A 17,922-nucleotide genomic window follows, 5' to 3' on the forward strand; every position below is an offset into this window, starting at 1 on the left:
CGAAATGAACCCCTTGGTAAGGACTCAAATTTTTTTCTTTTCTTTTTTCTAGTGTATTTATAAGATGATTTCTCTGTTGCATGTTCCTACTCCACGGTTTAACCCCTGTTTTCAGAATATTTGATGTTAGTATTATTTTGAGAGGGGAAGGGAAAAACAAATAGGGATACAGGATGACCCATTACAACAATGACATCTACGAGATATTCTGTCGAAAAGCAAACTTTATAACTTTGGCGTGGGGTGTGGAGGTGCAGAGGGGGAGATGGGAAGGGATGGGAAGGGGAAACAAAGGAGGAGGCAACAATGATTGATAAGAAATATACTCATTACCTTATTCATGTAATTGTAAACCCTCTGTGTGTATTTTTACAATAAAAATCATGAAATTATAAAGTAAAAATCCATGTCACTTTTTTTTGTCGGTCATGGGTCTTGAACTCTGAGCCTTGGCACTGTCCCTCAGCTCTTCAGTTCAAGGATACCACTATACCACTTGAGCCACAGTACCATTTCTAGTTTTCAAGAGTTATGTTGGAGATAAGAGTCTCACAGACTTTTCTACCCAGGCTGGCTTTGAACCACTATCCTCAGATCTCAGACTTTGGTGTAGCTAGGATTACAGGCATGAGTGAACAAAGCGCAGATCCAAGACAATTTTTAAAAAGCAAGCTTATTGAAACTTCTGGCTTTTTCCAAGAAACAATCTTACTTTGTCAGCATTAGTTTATAACTATGAGTTACTTTTAGATGTAACTGTGAGTTTTTGGATAGAATCAAATATAAGTTTTATTATTACTAAGTATCTCACAAAAATCCACTGCAATTGATTTCCCCCAAAGTCAATTATTACATACTATATTACTCACTATTATTGTTAGAGTCTATATTACATATAGTGTGAAGTGAACCATTTCATATAAACTTGTAGATGCTATTTTAGCACTTTAAATTCACATCTGTGATTTTAAACGAAGGAAAGAAAATTTTTCAAGTTAAAATGAAATATGAATGTGTAGTGTGTCCCAACTGAACCTAAAATTCTGAGTTCATACAGACATAATTATTTTCTTTCCACTAAAGACTTTAAAGTAACACTATTAGAAATAGTGAGGCAAGAAGAGGAAGAATTAAAATCATGTCAAAAAATGTCTCCGTTATTCTGCTAACCCCACCTCTTTGATGACCTGCCAATTCCCAGTTGTCACAAAGCTTCAAGTGTCTCTCTTAGAATTCTATTTGGAAAAGTTCTCAATCACTGATTCTTTTTGTACTTTCTGTTATATGAAACAAAATATAGACACAAAACAATTTATATATAATGCACACATATGTTGAAGTCACTACAACTGAAAAAACAACCAACAAAGTAGAACTCCCCCCGGAACAAAAACATGTTGTGTCCATTTTTTTTTGAAAGCACAAATAACTCAAATACATATTAACTTGGAGTAGAGCCATAAAGATAACTGTGTCTCAAAAATACGGTTGTGTTAATTAGTAATTAAATTCGTCTAGATAAACCTAATATAGCAAATCCCTTGAATGGATAAAATTGTTTAAAACAAATGTGACTGTATGAGAATTGAGATCTGCACAAAATTAAAAGAATAAAATAACAAAATCATGACATATTTTAAAAATTCAGAAATGCAATGAATAAGTTCAATAATATCCATATTGAAAACTGATTCCTACTGATTTAACAAGAAAAAAATATGCAACTATACAATCTGAGCAGTGTACATGAGTCTACATAATTTTAAACTACTCCAAATTACACTTTGTAGAAGACTGAATGTGGGTTATCTAAAGGAAAACTTCAATACATGATAATAATGAAATAAAAATCTCATGAAAAGAGAGAAGTAGTTACTGGAAAATACTAGTTTCATAAATGGTGGTCAAAATCTTTCTAGTACTGAAAAAATTGCACACTAAATAAGTTAGATCCAGAAAAAGACCCAAGTTACTCGAGCTGATTTGAAACTTTGGCAAAGTTGCAGGATATATCTGTAACATTTCTATGGATGTTGACTCTGGCAAGGAATTCATTTCCTCTTTGACCTGACAAATAAATATATGAAAAAACATAACTTCTACAACTAAATATCAAGACCTAACTAAACATATAACCAGAAAAGTCATCATGTAAGCTGTATTGCAACTGGGGTAAAATTGAGATACCACTTCACCCCAATTAGAATGGCTATAATCAAGAACTCTAGTAACAACAGATACTGGACGGGATGTGGACACAAGGGAAACTTACTACATTGTTGGTGGGAGTGTAAACTTGTTCAACCACTTTGGAAAGCAGTATGGAGGGTCCTCAAAAGACTACACATAGAGCTCCCCTATAACCCAGCAATTCCACTTTTGGGCATTTACACAAATGTTCACACACATGACCACACTAAAGCTACAGGCACGACTATTTTCATTGCACTCTTATTTACAATAGCTAGGATATGGAACCAACCCAGATGTCCCTCAGTAGATGAATGGATCAAGGAAATGTGGTATATATACACAATGGAATTTTATGCCTCCATCAGAAAGAATGACATTGCCCCATTTGTTAGGAAATGGAAAAACTTGGAAAAAATGATAGCAAGTGAAGTAAGTCAGGCCCAAAGAAACATATGTCCTATAGTTTCCCTTATTTGTGATAACTAGTATATGTCTGAGTCAAGCAGAAAAGGTCAGATAAGTTGATGTTAGGGAAATGAACCCTAAGATATATATTCAAATTTTTTTTCTTTCATGCAATTGTTTTTTTTTTTTTTAACACATTTATAAGATGATTTCTCTGTTGCTTTTTATGTCCCTCCTCACTGTATAACCCCTGCTTTCACAGTATTTGATGTCTGTATAATTTGTGGAGGGGAAGGGAAAAAACAAATCGTTTAAATAGGGATACAGGTGGACCCATTTCAACAATGAGATGTAAAAGTCGTTATGTCGAAAATGAACTTTACAAATTTGGTGGGGGGAGGAGGATGGGGGTGCGGGAGGAGGATGGGAAGGGATGGGAAGGGGAAACAAAGGAGGAGGCTACAATGTTTGATAAGAAATGCACTCATTATTTGCTCATGTAATTGTAACCCCTCTGTATAGTACTTTTCACAATAAAAAAGATAAATCAGTCATACTGATTCTGTATTTATTGTAAATGTTGATTTTTTCATTAATTATTTCCTTTAGTTTGCTATTTTTAAAACATTGTGTTAAATGATGTATAACTTGGTAACTAATTTTGGATGCCTCCTTAAATTTTGTTCTGAGTGTAATGTCTCACTTCCGTTCCTAACCCGTGAAATGATGTTGATTACAAAATAATTCTAATAGCCACTGTTTATAATACACAAAATCTCATAAGCATGACACCAAAAGCATTGGTTAACATTTGGATATCAGGGTCTCATGACTGATGAGGCCTATCTGCATGAGTATCATTGTACCTAGATACCTCAGCCTAAATTCAGCCACTGTTTAAAAATGTTTATATCTTTGTCACCCATCAGAGATTAAGTCTGAATATAAAGCCTAAGGAAAATGATAAAGTAAGAATTTAGCTTTTCTGGATATAAAATAACAATATGCATCATAGAGCAACTCACTGGTTTAAAGTCAACCTATTTATCCAAAACATTATAAGTATTTCCTTAAAATGTGTATTATTCTCTTGAAAGGAATGGGGAATGTGAGAAGAGGACTAACCAAGCATTGCCTTCAAATATACGTAATTTGGATGTACCTCTACAATTCGCTTTAAGCATTACTGATAAAAAATGTTTAAATAATTGATTTTCTGGTCAGATATAATATATCCTAGTTTCATATACTAAACTACATTCAGAAAATGGTATATACCGATTAACTAAAGAAAGTCCTGGAAGAAAAAATGGCATCTCTATACTATGTCATGCCCAATTCTTAGGTATTTCATCCTGCCTCCATTTAATGAATTTGATTGTTTAAATCCTTCATAATTTAGTAATTAAAATTGATCAGTGTCCTATAATATAATTGTGTATGATTTTATCCTAGAATGATTCAAGGAGTGCCCATTCAATCAGGACAAACATCACATTCCATTGGTATTCATATGGATAGGAATGAGTTTCTTAGGCTCTCCTGCCATTTGAAGGTGGCAGGATCAGGATTCGAACTGTGGGCTCCAGCTCCCACCACTTAAACCTGAGAATAGGGAACTCACCTGTCTGTCCACAAACATCAGCAAGAGCAGTGATAAGGCAGGCACAAGTGTCTCTCAGCATTCCTCCTTGATACTTATAAGGCTGTGATAGGAGGATCATGGTCAATGTCACCCTAGGCAGAAATGTCCTTGAGCCCATTTTCCTACTTCAGTGCCAACAAACCAGAAGTTGGGGCCTATGGCTCCAGTTGTAGGAGGCTAGGCTTAAGCAAAAGCAGCTCATCGACTGTGCCCAGATCCTTAGTTCAAGATCTGGAACTGGCAACAAACAGATATACAGAACAATCTGTGCAGCCATCCAGGTAAAGCAGGTGACCCTCAGCAGCCTTTATTTACATTTTATGCTGAGGCCAATGCAGGAACAAGCACATTCCAGGCAGGGAAAGAGAAGATGAGGTTTTTTAGAAGTAATCAATATTCAGAAAATTAAACTTTGGAACATAAAATGGTAGCATAAAAACTACCATTAAAAAAAGATGAAGGGGATGGGAATGTGGATTACTGAGAGTCATTTACTTCCATGCAAGAAGACCTGGGTTCGATTCCTCAGTAGCACATACACAGAAAAAGCCAGAATTAGTTCTGTGGCTCAAGTAGTAGAGAGCTACAGACAGTGCCAAGGCCTTGTGTTCAACCCAAGAACTGGCAAAGAGATAGCTAGGTATGTAGGTACGTAGGTAGGTAGGTAGATACATAGATACATAGATAGATACATAGAAAGATGAGAGATGAATCTGGTTTTGGATGTCAGGAGGAAAGAAGGGCTTTCATAACTGTTTTCTACCTTCAAATACAATGTTACCCTGGAGTTCTTCCTGCTAACAAGGCTAGGGCTCAGATCCTGAGAACTTCATTTGAATCCAGGATGGGTCAATAATGTTTCTTTCCTGCTTCTATACCTGGAGAACTCTAAGAACATTTAGAGTGCAAGTACTTATCACCAACGGAAACACAGGAAACTCTTGAACTTCTGACATTTCAGCAGTGGAAGCCTGAGTGTCATAGACATTCCTGCCCTGGCTGGCTTCACCCTGTGATCCTGAGACCTCAGCTAGGATGACAGGTGTGAGGTACTGGTGCTCTGCTAGGTTCAGAACTGTAATGACATTGACAATACAAGTCAAGGCTCATCATAAAGGGTTTGGGGAGCATATTAAGCCTTTCAACAATGGACCTTTCAGAACCCTGTAGGACACAATGTTGTAATTCTAGAGTCTGAGAGACTGGGCATATGGATGTGCTACACTTGAACCTGGAGCTCTGACTCCAATTCTGGTGTACATCAGCGTTCATTTCCAGAGAATGTTCTCCTAATCAGCAAATAGGAAAAGTAATTTGATTGACCCTCACTTTTTTCCAGTTGTCTGTCTGGAACTCAAACCTGGGCACTGTCCCTGAGCCCTTCAGTTCAAAGTGAACACTCTACCACTTGAGTCATAGTGCCACATGTGGTCTTTTTGTGGTTCATTGAAGATAAGAGTCTAACAGGCTTTCCTTGCCTAGGCTGTATTTGAACTGTGGTCTTCAGATCTCAGTCTCCTGAGAAGCTAGGTATACAGTTGTGAGCCACCGGCATCTGGCCTATTGTTTCTACTCTCCTGGGGCTTGATCTTAGGGTATGGGTACTGTCTCTGAGCTTCTTTTTCTCAAGGCTAGCGCTCTACCACTTGAACCACTCCACAGCTTCTAGGTTTTTCTGAGTATGTGGCACTGAGGATTCAAACCCTGGCATTCATGCATGCTGAGCAAGCTCTATACCACTAAGCCACATTCCCAGCCACACCCTTAAAATTTTATCCCACAACTTGCCTATCCTCAAGAAAAGGCTTCTGAGTGTAAATCATCTAAAGAAATCCCTTAGGAAGTTGTCAAAAGATAACTAAGACAAAGCTCACACTTGGGAGAGACTCTAAAGGTGATGACTGTGACTAATGCCTCCATTTAATTATATATCATGTTTCAACACTTAATAAAGTATTAATGAAAAACAAGTCAATGACCTAATTTATTTTGTATAATTTTCTAATAGATGTGAAAAACATAATAAATATTATGTGTATAAAAATACTAAATACAATAAACTATAAAATGTATAAAATAAAATAAATACAAAATCAATTAAAATCATAATATGTAATAAACATACACATGTAAATATATAATATATTACACATATATAGAAATATTTTTTCTATTGCAGGTCCTTCATTCAGAACTCTAGCCTGAATTTCTTTTTCTCCAGGACAGTGAGTTTTTCGTTCACCCATGGTGCAAAAGAGTTACCTGGAATGTGAGATCAAATCCCAGCAATGATGGAAATACTGCCCCCAGTTCCAAGACAGTGACTAAATTTTTAAAAATCAAGCAGTTATGCTTATTCAGTTCCATACTGAACATTAAGAAAAAGCAGTGTAGAATTTTGTATATCTATTCAGACATTTTTCCCTAACCCCCAAAAGGCTTCTCTGAGCATGACTTTTTTCATTTTTTTATTGTAAAAATATTATACAGATGGGTTACAGTTAAATGAGCAAGGCACATTTCCTATTGAACATTGTTGCCTCTTCCTTTGTTTTCCCCAAAACATCCCTTCCCTCCCATCTCCACATCTACTCCCCCTGCCGATCTCAGGGACTTATTTTTTTTATTTTTGGCTTTGCACAGGGTTTGATCTCAAGTAGTGGCAACTCTGAACTTTTCTTCACATTGCAACACATTTACCAAGACCCTGAGTTCAAATTCCAGGCTAGGAAAGAAAACTGGCACAAATTCCAAACCAGGGAGCTTTATTTTTTTATTTAGTTAAACGATTAATTAATTTTTTAATTTAATCTTTATTTTGCCAACACAGGGTTTGAACTCAGGTCGTGCAACTCTGCCTCAGCTTCGATCGCCCTAGGCTGGAGTACAATCTCTGGACCCATAGCCGATCTTGGGATCCTAGGCCCAGAGGGCTTGCATGAAGAAAAATAAAGTAGGATACCACAAAAAGTGGTGAGCTGCAGAGGGATGGGGTTTACATTTTTTATCTTTACACGGTGAACATCCTGGTTCTGAATGACACAGCTGCAATTGGACCTGACCAGCCATTGCTGAAGGCTGGTGGGCTATCAGGGAAACCATAGGCCTACCTGTCAACCATAGGCCCTGGGTTCAAATCCCGATCCTGACACCTACCAATGGCAGGAGATCACAAGAGACTAATTCCTGTGCATAGGAATACCTATTGAAAGAGTACTTCATGCTTCAGTGTAGTCTAAAATTGGATGCAATAATCCTATCATACGGATTGATCTTAATTAATAGTTTATTGAACATGAAAAGAATAATATTCCTTCAGTGGCAGTATAATAAATGCCTAAAAGTTGTTAGGAATATAGTAGGTTTCATTCAATCATAGACAAACAGATCTGGTGCTCCTTTCCAATATGTATTTATTTGTATACCACCATCTGCCTATCCATGTATCACTGTTTTGGCCAAAACTGGGGCTGGATCTCAGCACTTGGGAACCACCTGACAGCTTCATTGGCTAGAGGCTGCTGTGCTCACACACATCCATTCATGAATTGGGACTGCTAGGCCCTGACTTCAGATCCAAGCACTGCCAAAAATATAATCTTGCAGGAAGAAGCCGAGTATGACACATGTTTTCCTTTTCTGGGAGAGTCTTGAGTGTCAGGCATGATGGATATCATATCTACAAATCTGGATGCTGTGATAGGATGTAAACAATGTAATAAATGGTAGCGGTGTCATCAGAGTCAATAAAATAGTTGCTAAATAAATGAATAAAACCAGAAATAAAATGAATAACTACACCAAACACAATACGTAATGAATATCTGTATGGAAGTATAAATCCTGTGTTTAAAATGGATATGAAGAGTATGTTTTCCCAGCCTGAAGCTTGAATTCAAACCTAGGGAACAGGCCTGACTTTCTTGTCTTCAAGCATGGTCAGATTCCCTTCTCTCACAGTGCTGCATATTTACCTAGACCTTGAGTTCAAATACCAGGTCTGGCAGAAAAATTGGGACGAATTGCAAACCAGGGGGCTAATTTTTTAATGGCGGGTTATTGTGGAAGCATTGTCCTGCATGACAACATAGGTTGTGAGCCTTGGAGAAGCAAAAGTTGAGGAGGTGACACCTCCAGAAATTGAGAATCGCAGAGGATGGAGACATGCCCCAGACCTAGAGGGATGTGGCTCTGCGAGCACTCAGAGGCTGAAATCCACAGGGGGAAACTCCTGCTGCAGGAGTGGTGACCCCTTTGCAGGGATCACCACACAGCAGCTCAGTGGCAGACAGAGCTGGAACCACAGGCCTCCTGCCCCATGAGCTGACACCAGAGCAGGCGTGGGGATGGGAAATGGGACAGGGGGCATCCGAGAACAAAATCTGCTTCATCCATGACCTGCATGATGACGTGGACTTCCATAGTCCAGCAGATGAGCACCACCATCGATGCAGCCAGCTGTTGGCACACATCTGCACTGTCTTGGAGTCCCTCATGGCGTGTAAAGAGCAGATGTTCATCCTGGATGAACTGTGTCTGGAGAAAGCCAAGCGTGTGTGCTGGCTCTCCCAGGAGAAGATGGAGAAAAGAGAGCTGAGGGAGCTGCTGTCCCTTCTTGCAGGGGAAGGAGCAGATAGAAGGCTCCAGATGCCTGCACAGGATGAGCCCCCATAACTGCAGCTGCTTCAGATGCCTCAGACTCTGGGGTGGGCAAAATGAGGGAGGAGCAGAAAGGTTTTGAAGAATTGCAACTTCAAGACAGCTTGGAAACTGCCAGAGGAGTGGTCTGGGTTCCCAACCCTATAGATGACTCCCCTTTGGAGCACATCCTGCAGCAGATGCCCCACATCCAGAGCCACCTACAGCTGGTAGGCTTGGTCAAGGAGCACTCCCTTTCTTTCTTCTGTAGACTGATGTGGATGATGACTCTCTATGTGACATACTGATTCTCAAAAGCCACGTCAGCCACCAGAAATAAGTGGCCAGGTAGCCTTCTCTCAGGCCTCCATCTGCCATGTGATGGGAAGGGTAAACTGAAGGTCAGTTAGGGCAGAAGCTGCCAGGAAGCGGCCCAAATTCAAGGGACATCTAATAGCCCATTGGTGGCCAGGGAAGAGACCTATGTTATGCTTATCTCAAACAATAAATTGTTTTCAAAGGAAAGAAAAACCTCCAACAAAGATTTGTTCTTCAAGGCCTCTGGCTTGAACTCAGGGCCTGGCCCCTGTCCCTGAGCTCTTTTTGGTTAAGGCTGGCATTCTACCAGTTGAGTGTTTTCTGATAGTTCATCGAAGATAAGAGTCTCACACACTTTCCTACCCAAGCTGGCTTGGCACCATGATCCTCCAGATCGCAGCTTCCTGAGTATCTAGGATGACAGGTATGAGCCCCCAGTGCCCAGCTTGTGATGACTTTTGAAGGCATTTTGTCAAGTCTGTAAAAGGAGTCGCAAAGGGCCTGGATAGACCATGACCCAATCAAGGAGCTGGGATGGGAGAAGGCTCACCTTCTAGCCATTCTTTTCTCCAAAATTAAAGATGCCAGTTGGTGTTGTATGCATCAAATACCTAGGCCAACAGCTATCAGGCTTAGTGGGGAATAGGTAGAGAATACCCAAAGATTGCAGTGTAGAAATCTCTGATTTTGCATGCATGTGGTGTGTGTGTGTGTGTGTGTGTGTGTGTGTGTGTGTGTGTGTGTGTGTGTGTGTGTGTGTGTGTGTGAACTCAGGGACTAGGCTCTATCCCTGAGTTTTCTTGGTCAAGCCTAGTACTCTGCCACTTGAGCCACAGTCCCACTTGTTTTATGATGGTTAATTGTAGGTAGGAGTCTCATGCACTTTCCTGTCCAAGGTGGCTTGGATCAAGAGTAAACACAACTCACAGGTACAATCCCCATGGTGGGCAACTCCTGCCCCCTGCTGGCCAGACGTGGAACATGAGAGGCCGTGCCATTTTCCTCTAGATTTCAATTGGGGGAAGTGACCAGGGCCAAGCTGACTTTTGCTCACCATGGGTGCTGATGCCAGAGCAGGTCTGTTCCACCCTAGGCAAAGAGAGTGCCAGGAGTCCCGGATCCTAGGGGCACAAGGAAGGGAGAGGTCAGCTCCAGGCCGAGCTAAGAGTCTTTGCCCACAGACACCCCAACTTGGCCTTCCTAATCACCATAAGATCTGACAAAGAACAACCCCAAAAAAACAAAATTGGAGCTATGGGTCAAAATTGGAGCTAGCATTGAACCAAAGAGATCAGGGACAGAGCCCCCAAGCTTTGAGTTCAAGACACCCAGCTGACCCTGCCCCATAAAACACAGGTTGGCTAAAGTAAACTTGTAGGATTTGTGAAGTGTTTCTGAAGAATGGTGATACTAAAGAAAGCACCTTAATTCTAATGACAGCTGAAATTGTGACATACAGCTATGTGCTGAGTCCTTCACAGGGTGCTGTTTGCTGGGGCCTTCCCACATGGAGTTTTGTGCTGAGTCCTCAAAAAGGTGCTGTTTTCTGAGTCATCCCAAAGGGTGCTATGTGCTGAGTCCCTGAGAAGAGTGGGCCATGCTGGGTTTTTAAAAGGGTGCTGTGTGATGAGTCCCTTACACAACGTACTATATGCTGAGTCCTTCAAAAGTTGCGGTGTGCTAATTCACCCCAAAGGGTCCTGCTATGTGCTGAGCCTTTGAGAAGTGAGGGAGGAGGTGAATTTTTCAAGTGCTTTGTGCCAAGACCTTAAAATAGGGTGCTCTTTACTGTCCTGCAAATGGTGCGATGGGCTGAATCCTTTGACAGTGTGGTATGTACTGAGTCCTTCCACACTGTGGTATGTGCTGAGTCTTTCAAAATTGTGCTATCTGCTTAGTTTTTGAAGGGTGCTATGCACTGAGTGCTTTACACAGAGTGCAATGTACTCAGTCTTTCAAAGGGGGCTGTGTGTGTCTTAACACAGGATGCTATCTACTGAGTCCCTGGGAAACAGTGCTGTGCGCTTGAGTTTTTCAAAGCATGCCATGTGCTGAGTCCTTTACACTGTGGGCTATGGACTCCCTCTTTCAAAGGATGCTTTGTGCTGAGTGCTCTACACAGTGTACTATATACTGAGTCATTCAAAGGGAGCTGTGTACTGAGTCCTCTACCCAGGGTGCTTTGGGCTGTTTTTTGAAGTGTGCTGTGTGCTGAGTCATCTCAAAGGGTGCTATGTTCTGAGTCCTTGAGAGGCAGTTATCCCCAACAAGCACACACACACAAACACACACATACACACACACACACACACACACACACACACACACAAGGGTCACTGTACACCTGCTTGGTGTGTAGAGTGGAGGGGGAAGGACGAGAGTCTCCTCCCGTGGTGGGGCTGAGGGGAGATTCGATCACAGAAGCAGGTACTGGGGTTAGGGGGGAGTGATGAGCTGAGGTGAGGCTACAATTGCGTGGCCTGGAAGCCTTAGAGCCCAGTCAGGGCTGGGCTTGCAGCAGGGGTGGGGTCGGGGGCAAAGGGGAAGGGAGCATGGCAAGAGGAGGAGGGGTAGGACCCAGGGCACACTGTGTTCGCAGCAGGGGGCGGGTGCACTCCGTGGGGACAAGGCAGCCCAGGAGAGGAGTGAGGGCAGAGAGAGAGAGAGCAGATCGAAGAGTGAGCACACACACAAAGGCAAGCAGCTTTATAGGCTGGCAGCCTCCCAAATCTTAGCGCATGTCCTGTCGGGGAGCACAGAGCATGTGGAGCTTATGCAGCAGGACATTGCCACAGGCAGCTACTCGGAGGTGTGGTGGCCATGGCAGGCCTGAGTCTGAGGACCCTGCCCAGGGAGTATGGCAGTGGAGGTGGCTGAGGTGGGGGCAGTGTTGGCTGATGAGGAGGAGCAGAGGCCATGTGCAGCCCCTACATGCCCCGCAGACGTGAGCCTGTCCACTTCCTGCAGCATCGCGTTTCAAACATGGTGTTTTTGGCTCAGACCCATGGTGCCTCTTGAAGTCACCCAGCAGAGATGGCACGCCCCTGGTTTGCTTGCAGCCCCTAGCAGGTCTCGGATCCCAGTCCTCATACTCTGGGCCTGCATGCCTCTGGAGCCTCTGCCTACAGCTTCTCCCAGTAGCACACATGAGTGGCTGCCCCATGGGCCTGCACCCTGGGAACCCTCCTGCCAAAAGACCCTCTCCTGCTGACATGGACCCGCCCTTCCTGCCTCCCCTCTCCTGTCCTGCTATTGTGTGCCCCATGCCCCACAGCCTGTCATGTCCCTGCCACAAATGTACCCCAGGGTTGGAGACTGGGAGTGGGTGTTGACCCCGGGATCCCACCCCCACACTAGTAAACGGTGTACCAGGAAATGGAGTGATGCAGGAATGGGTGAGGAGGGGTCGCCACAGAGCTCGTGGCCTGGAACAGTGGGAGCCACACAGCTGTGCATCTGCACCCTTCCTCTCCCTGTTGGGAACCTGGTGGCTTTAGTCAGAGGTGGGAAGCAGCACCTCCACACCTGCCTTATTGGGTCTTTTGCTTTTTGCTGGGGGTGGTGGGTGTTGGATGCAAAAGGTAGGCCCTCCTTGCTGTGTGAGCCCTTATGTTCTGTGCTCGGTCACCCTTTCACCTGAGCAGGGTCCCAGAAAAGCCCAATAGTTATGTGAGGGCACTTGGAATCAGATAGAAGGTGAATATCTGGGAAGAACACACCCCCTCCGACACGCATATACCTGACCTGTCCCCCCACATCAGCTGTCAACAGTTCTCACAGGGTGATCACATTTCCTAGCTCTCCCAGTATCTGCTGGCTCACATTCCATCTGCTCTCCTAGTCCTTCACAAGAATCCCCAAAGTCACCCAGAAGCATCTAGACTGGAAATAGGGAGTCTGTCCATGTATGTAGCCTTTAGGACCCCATGCATTTTGCAACACTGCCCCCACTCCAGGTCAGACACCCCTCTGGGACACTGTGACACCCCTGCTTGTTTTTAATCCTGGCTCTGAGGATCCACCTATCTCAGGACACCTTCATAGAGAATCCTAGCCTGGAATTTTGGTGAATGGTGAGTAAATGCTGGTAGTTCCCAAGGGAAAGTGTCTGGCCCTTGAGAAAGGGAGAGGCAGAGTGGTTCTGCGTTATTAGAGCGGTGCTCCTTTGGGTGGGAGCCACTAGTTTGACAAGGGAATCCCCGTACTCCAGCTTGTACCTTGTCCCAGAGGAGGAACCAACAAACTCAGGAGAGACACTGCTGGGTCTATTTGTGTGTGCGTCTGTGTGTGTGTGTGTGTGTGTGTGTGTGTGTGTGTGTGTGTGTGTATGCATGAGAGAGAGAGAGAGGGATGGAGAGAGGAAAAGAGACAGAGAGGGAGAGAGAGAAGGAGAGAGAGATCATCGTTCTCCTTACACTTGCCTGTCTGTGCTCAGGTGAGTGATCAGTTGGCAAATTGCAGGTGCTGCATGGAGGAATCTTCTGTCACAGGTCTGGATTTATGTGTGTGTGTGTGTGTGTGTGTGTGTATGTGTGTTCGGAGAACAGGGAGAACAATGAAAACATATTTAAGTCATTGTGTCTAAAAAGAGCAAAAGCATTTTATATGTATGCGTGTGTGTGTGTGTGTGTGTATGTGTGTGTGTATGCTTCTTTTTTCTTCAATGCCAAGTATGAGTCCAGCCATAATTTTTGTTTTCTCCTTGAACGTTTCTTGGCTCCTTTTTGGAGAAATTTTCAGTAGACGTTCCTTTCCACCTACCTCTTCCCTATTTCCTCTAGCCCACAGTAGCTGCTGGACCTGTGTGGGTCTCCCCTAGGAGGCCTGTGTGAATTGCAGACCAGAGTGGACACCTGTCCTTCTGTCTTCAGCCAGAAGGATGATGAGGCAAGTGTGAATGCAGCCGTATTCTTCTAGCCAGACAGTCTGCTCTCATGTGTATACTTGGAGCTAATTCAAGGGTTGGGAATGTGCCTGCCAAATATAATTAAGGAATTAAATGCGGGGGGGGGGGTGAGGGAGGAGGGCAGGGGCTGTGAGGCTAGGAGGGTTTGGAGAGTGGTGAACGGTGTGACATGGCACATGGTTCACCACGACCAAGGATGAGAAGGCAAACTTACCCAGAGCATTGACTGTGTCCGTGGGAATCTGGGCAGGGTGCTCTGGACCCCCACTGGTGACATGGATTCCCTCGCGCGGCATTGTACCAGTGGTCAATCATCTCTGGGCTCCAGAAAACTCCAATCTGTGTCCCGCCTGGGCAGTTTCCAGCTGGGCAGTGGTAGGCACGTGCATTCCCCCTGCGGATCCCGCTCGTTATCAGGCCATGGCAGTTAGCAAGGGCTCTCTGAATGCCAGTTTCTTTTTTTTTTATTTTAATTTTTATTTTTTGTGAACATACTGTACAGAGGGGTTACAATTACATAAGCAAGATAATGAGTACATTTCTTACCAAGCATTGCAGCCTTCTCCTTTGTTTACCCTTCACATCCCTTCCCAGCCTCCACCCCCCCCCCCGACACAACCTCCCCACCCCTCCCGCACCAAAGTTGTAAAGTTCGTTTTCGACATGACAACTTCTACTTCTCAAAGTTGAAACGTTAAACGACTTGTTTTTCCCCATCTCCTCCACAAATTACAGATATCAAATATAGTGAAAGCCGGGGTTATACTGTGGAGGAGGGACACACAAAGCAACAAAGAAATAATCTTATAAATGAGTTAGAAACACATGCATGAAAGCAAAAAAAAACATTGAAATACATATCTAAAGGTTTATTTTCCTAACATCACATTATCTAACCTTTTCTGCTTGACTCATACATGTAGTAGATATTGCAAATAAGGGAAACCATTGGACCTATGTTTCTTTGGGCTTGGCTTACTTCACTTAATATAATTTTTTCCAAGGCTTTCCATTTCCTAACAAATGGGGAAATGTCATTCTTTTTGATGGAGACATAGAATTCCATTGTGTATATATTCCACATTTTCTTGATTCATTCATCTACTGAGGGGCATCTGGGTTGGTTCCATATCTTAGTTATGGTAAATAATGCTCCAATAAACATAGTTGTGTTGGTAGCTTTAGTGTGGTCTTGTTTGTAAACATTAGGGTAAATGCCCAAAAGTGGTATTGCTGGGTCATAGGGGAGCTCTATGTGAAGTCTTTTGAGGAACCTCCATACTGTTTCCAAAGTGGTTGAACAAGTTTACACTCCCACCAACAATGAAGTAAGGTTCCCTTCTGTCCACATCACCTCCAGCATCTGTTGTTGTTAGAGTTCTTGATTATAACCATTCTAACTGGGGTGAGGTGATATCTCAATGTTGTTTTGATTTGCATTTCTTTTATGGCTAGGGTTGTTGAGCATTTCTTCATGTGTCTATTGGCCATCCTTCTTTCTTCTTCAGAGAAGTTTCTCTTTAAGTCTTTAGCACACTTATTTATTGGGCAGTTGTTTCTTTGAGGATTTGTTGTTGGAGGATTTAATTTTTTGAGTTCCAAGTATATTTTAGAAATGAGACCCTTGTCCATTGTAAGGCTATTGAAGATCTTCTCCCAATCTGTGGGCTTTCTATTGATCTTGCAAGATATGTCCTTTGCCATGCAGAAGCTCTGCAACTTCATGCAATCCCATTCGTCAAACCTTTCTTTGATGTGTTGTGTATCGGGGTCTCTATTAAGAAAATTTCGGCCTGAGCCAAGGAGACCTAGGGTTTCTCCTATTCCATCCTGTAATGTTTTCAGAGTGTCTGCTTTGACTCAGAGGTCTTTGATCCATTTGGAGTTGATACTGGTGCAGGGTGATATATAAGGATCTAGCTTTAGTTTTCTACAAGTAGTTAACCAATTTTGCCAGCACCATTTACTGAAGAGGCTGTCTTTCTTCCGTTCTATTATTTTAGCTCCCTTATCGAAGATTTGATGGCTATAGGTCTGTGGGTTCATTTCTGGGTTTTCAATTCTATTCCATTTGTCCTGAGGTCTGCTCTTATGCCAGTACCAAGCTGTTTTGATCACTATGGCTTTATAATAGAGTTTGAAATTTGGTATTGATATTCCTCCAGCAGTGTTCTTTGCCTTGAGGAGCGTTTTAGCTATTCTGGGTCTTTTATTATTCCATATGAATTTTTGGATTGCCTCTTCTATTTCCTTGAAGAATGAGGTTGGAATTTTGATAGGTATCGCATTGAATTTGTAGATAGCCTTGGGAAGTATTGCCATTTTCACGATGTTGATCTTTCCAATCCAGGAGCATGGGAGGTTTTGCCATTTTCTAAGTTCTGTATTGAATTCCTTTTTCAAGATTGTAAAGTTTTAACCATAGAGGTCCTTCACTTCTTTCGTTAAGTTAATTCCTAGGTATTTTATTTTTTGAGGGGCTATTACAAATGGAGTTACTTTCCTAATTTCAGCCACACTTTTCTCATTGTTGACATACAGAAAAGCCATTGAGTTTGGGGGGTTAATTTTATACCCTGCTACGTTGCCAAAGTTTTGAATCAGCTTTAGTAATTCGGGATTGGAGTCTATGGGGTTCTTTAAATACAAGATCATATCATCTGCAAAAAAGTGAGAGTTTTTTTTCTTCTTTCCCTCTTTGGATCCCTTTTATGTTTGCATCTTTTCTTATTGCTGTAGCTAGGCATTCTAATACGAGATTGAAGAGAAGTGGAGAGAGTGGTCGTCCTTATATTGTTCGTGAGTTAAAAGGAAATGGCTTTATTTTTTCACCATTAAGTATAATGCTGGCTGTAGGTTTGTCATATACAGCCTTTATTGTATTGAGGAATGTTCCATAGATTCCTAATTTTTCCAAAACCTTCATCATAAAGGGGTGTTGGATCTTGTCGAATGCATTTTCTGCATCTATTGAGATAACCATGTAGTTCTTATCCTTGCTCCTGTTGATGTGATGAATAATATTAATTGATTTGCATATATTGAACCAGCTGTGCATCCCTGAAATGAATCCTGTTTGATTGTGGTGTATGATTTTTTGGATGAATTGTTGGAGTCGATTGGCCGAAATTTTGTTGAGAAGTTTTGCATCAATGTTAATCAAAGAAATGGGTCTATCGTTCTCTTTCTTTGATGAGTCCCTGCCTGGTTTTTGGATGAGGGTTATGATGGCTTCATAGAATGTGTTCGGTAGTGAACTTTCTCTTTCAATTTCATTGAAGAGTTGGAGGAGTATTGGTGTGAGCTCTGCTTTGAAGGCCTTGTAGAATTCCACTGTAAAACCATCTGGTCCTGGACTTTTCTTAGCTGGGAGGTCTCTTATTGCTGTTTCTATTTCAATGCTTGATATGGGCCTGTTAAGATGGTTTAACTCATCTTGGTTTAGTTTTGGCATGTCAATATTTGCTAGGAAAAGGTCCATTTCTGTCAAGTTCTCAAACTTATTAGCATAAAGTTTTGAGAAGTATTCCCTTAAAATGTTCTGAATCTTGGTTGTTTCCGTGGTGATGTTTCCATTCTCATCTCTGAGTTTATTTATTTGGGTGTGTTCTCTTCTTTTTCTGATAAGATTTGCTAAGGGTCTGTCAATTTTGTTAATTTTTTCGAAGAACCAACTTTGGTTTTGTTGATTCTTTCTGTAGTTTTTGTGGATTCTAATTCATTTAATTCTGATTTAATTTTGATTATTTCTTTCCATCTACTGGATTGGAGTTTATCTTGCTGCTCTTTTCCAAGGCGTATCAGATGTGTCATTAAA

At 42.2% G+C, this 17,922-nt stretch overlaps 1 pseudogene; it reads right to left on the bottom strand.

The window, feature by feature from the left end:
* Positions 1 to 14,401, bottom strand: part of LOC122123397 — a 171,051-nt pseudogene extending 156,650 nt beyond the window's left edge.
* Between the last annotated feature and the right edge of the window lie 3,521 nt (positions 14,402 to 17,922).

The sequence above is a fragment of the Dipodomys spectabilis genome, unplaced genomic scaffold (assembly GCF_019054845.1).
Source record: "Dipodomys spectabilis isolate Male_0828 unplaced genomic scaffold, ASM1905484v1 ptg000228l, whole genome shotgun sequence".
NCBI classification, from domain to species: Eukaryota; Metazoa; Chordata; class Mammalia; order Rodentia; family Heteromyidae; genus Dipodomys; species Dipodomys spectabilis.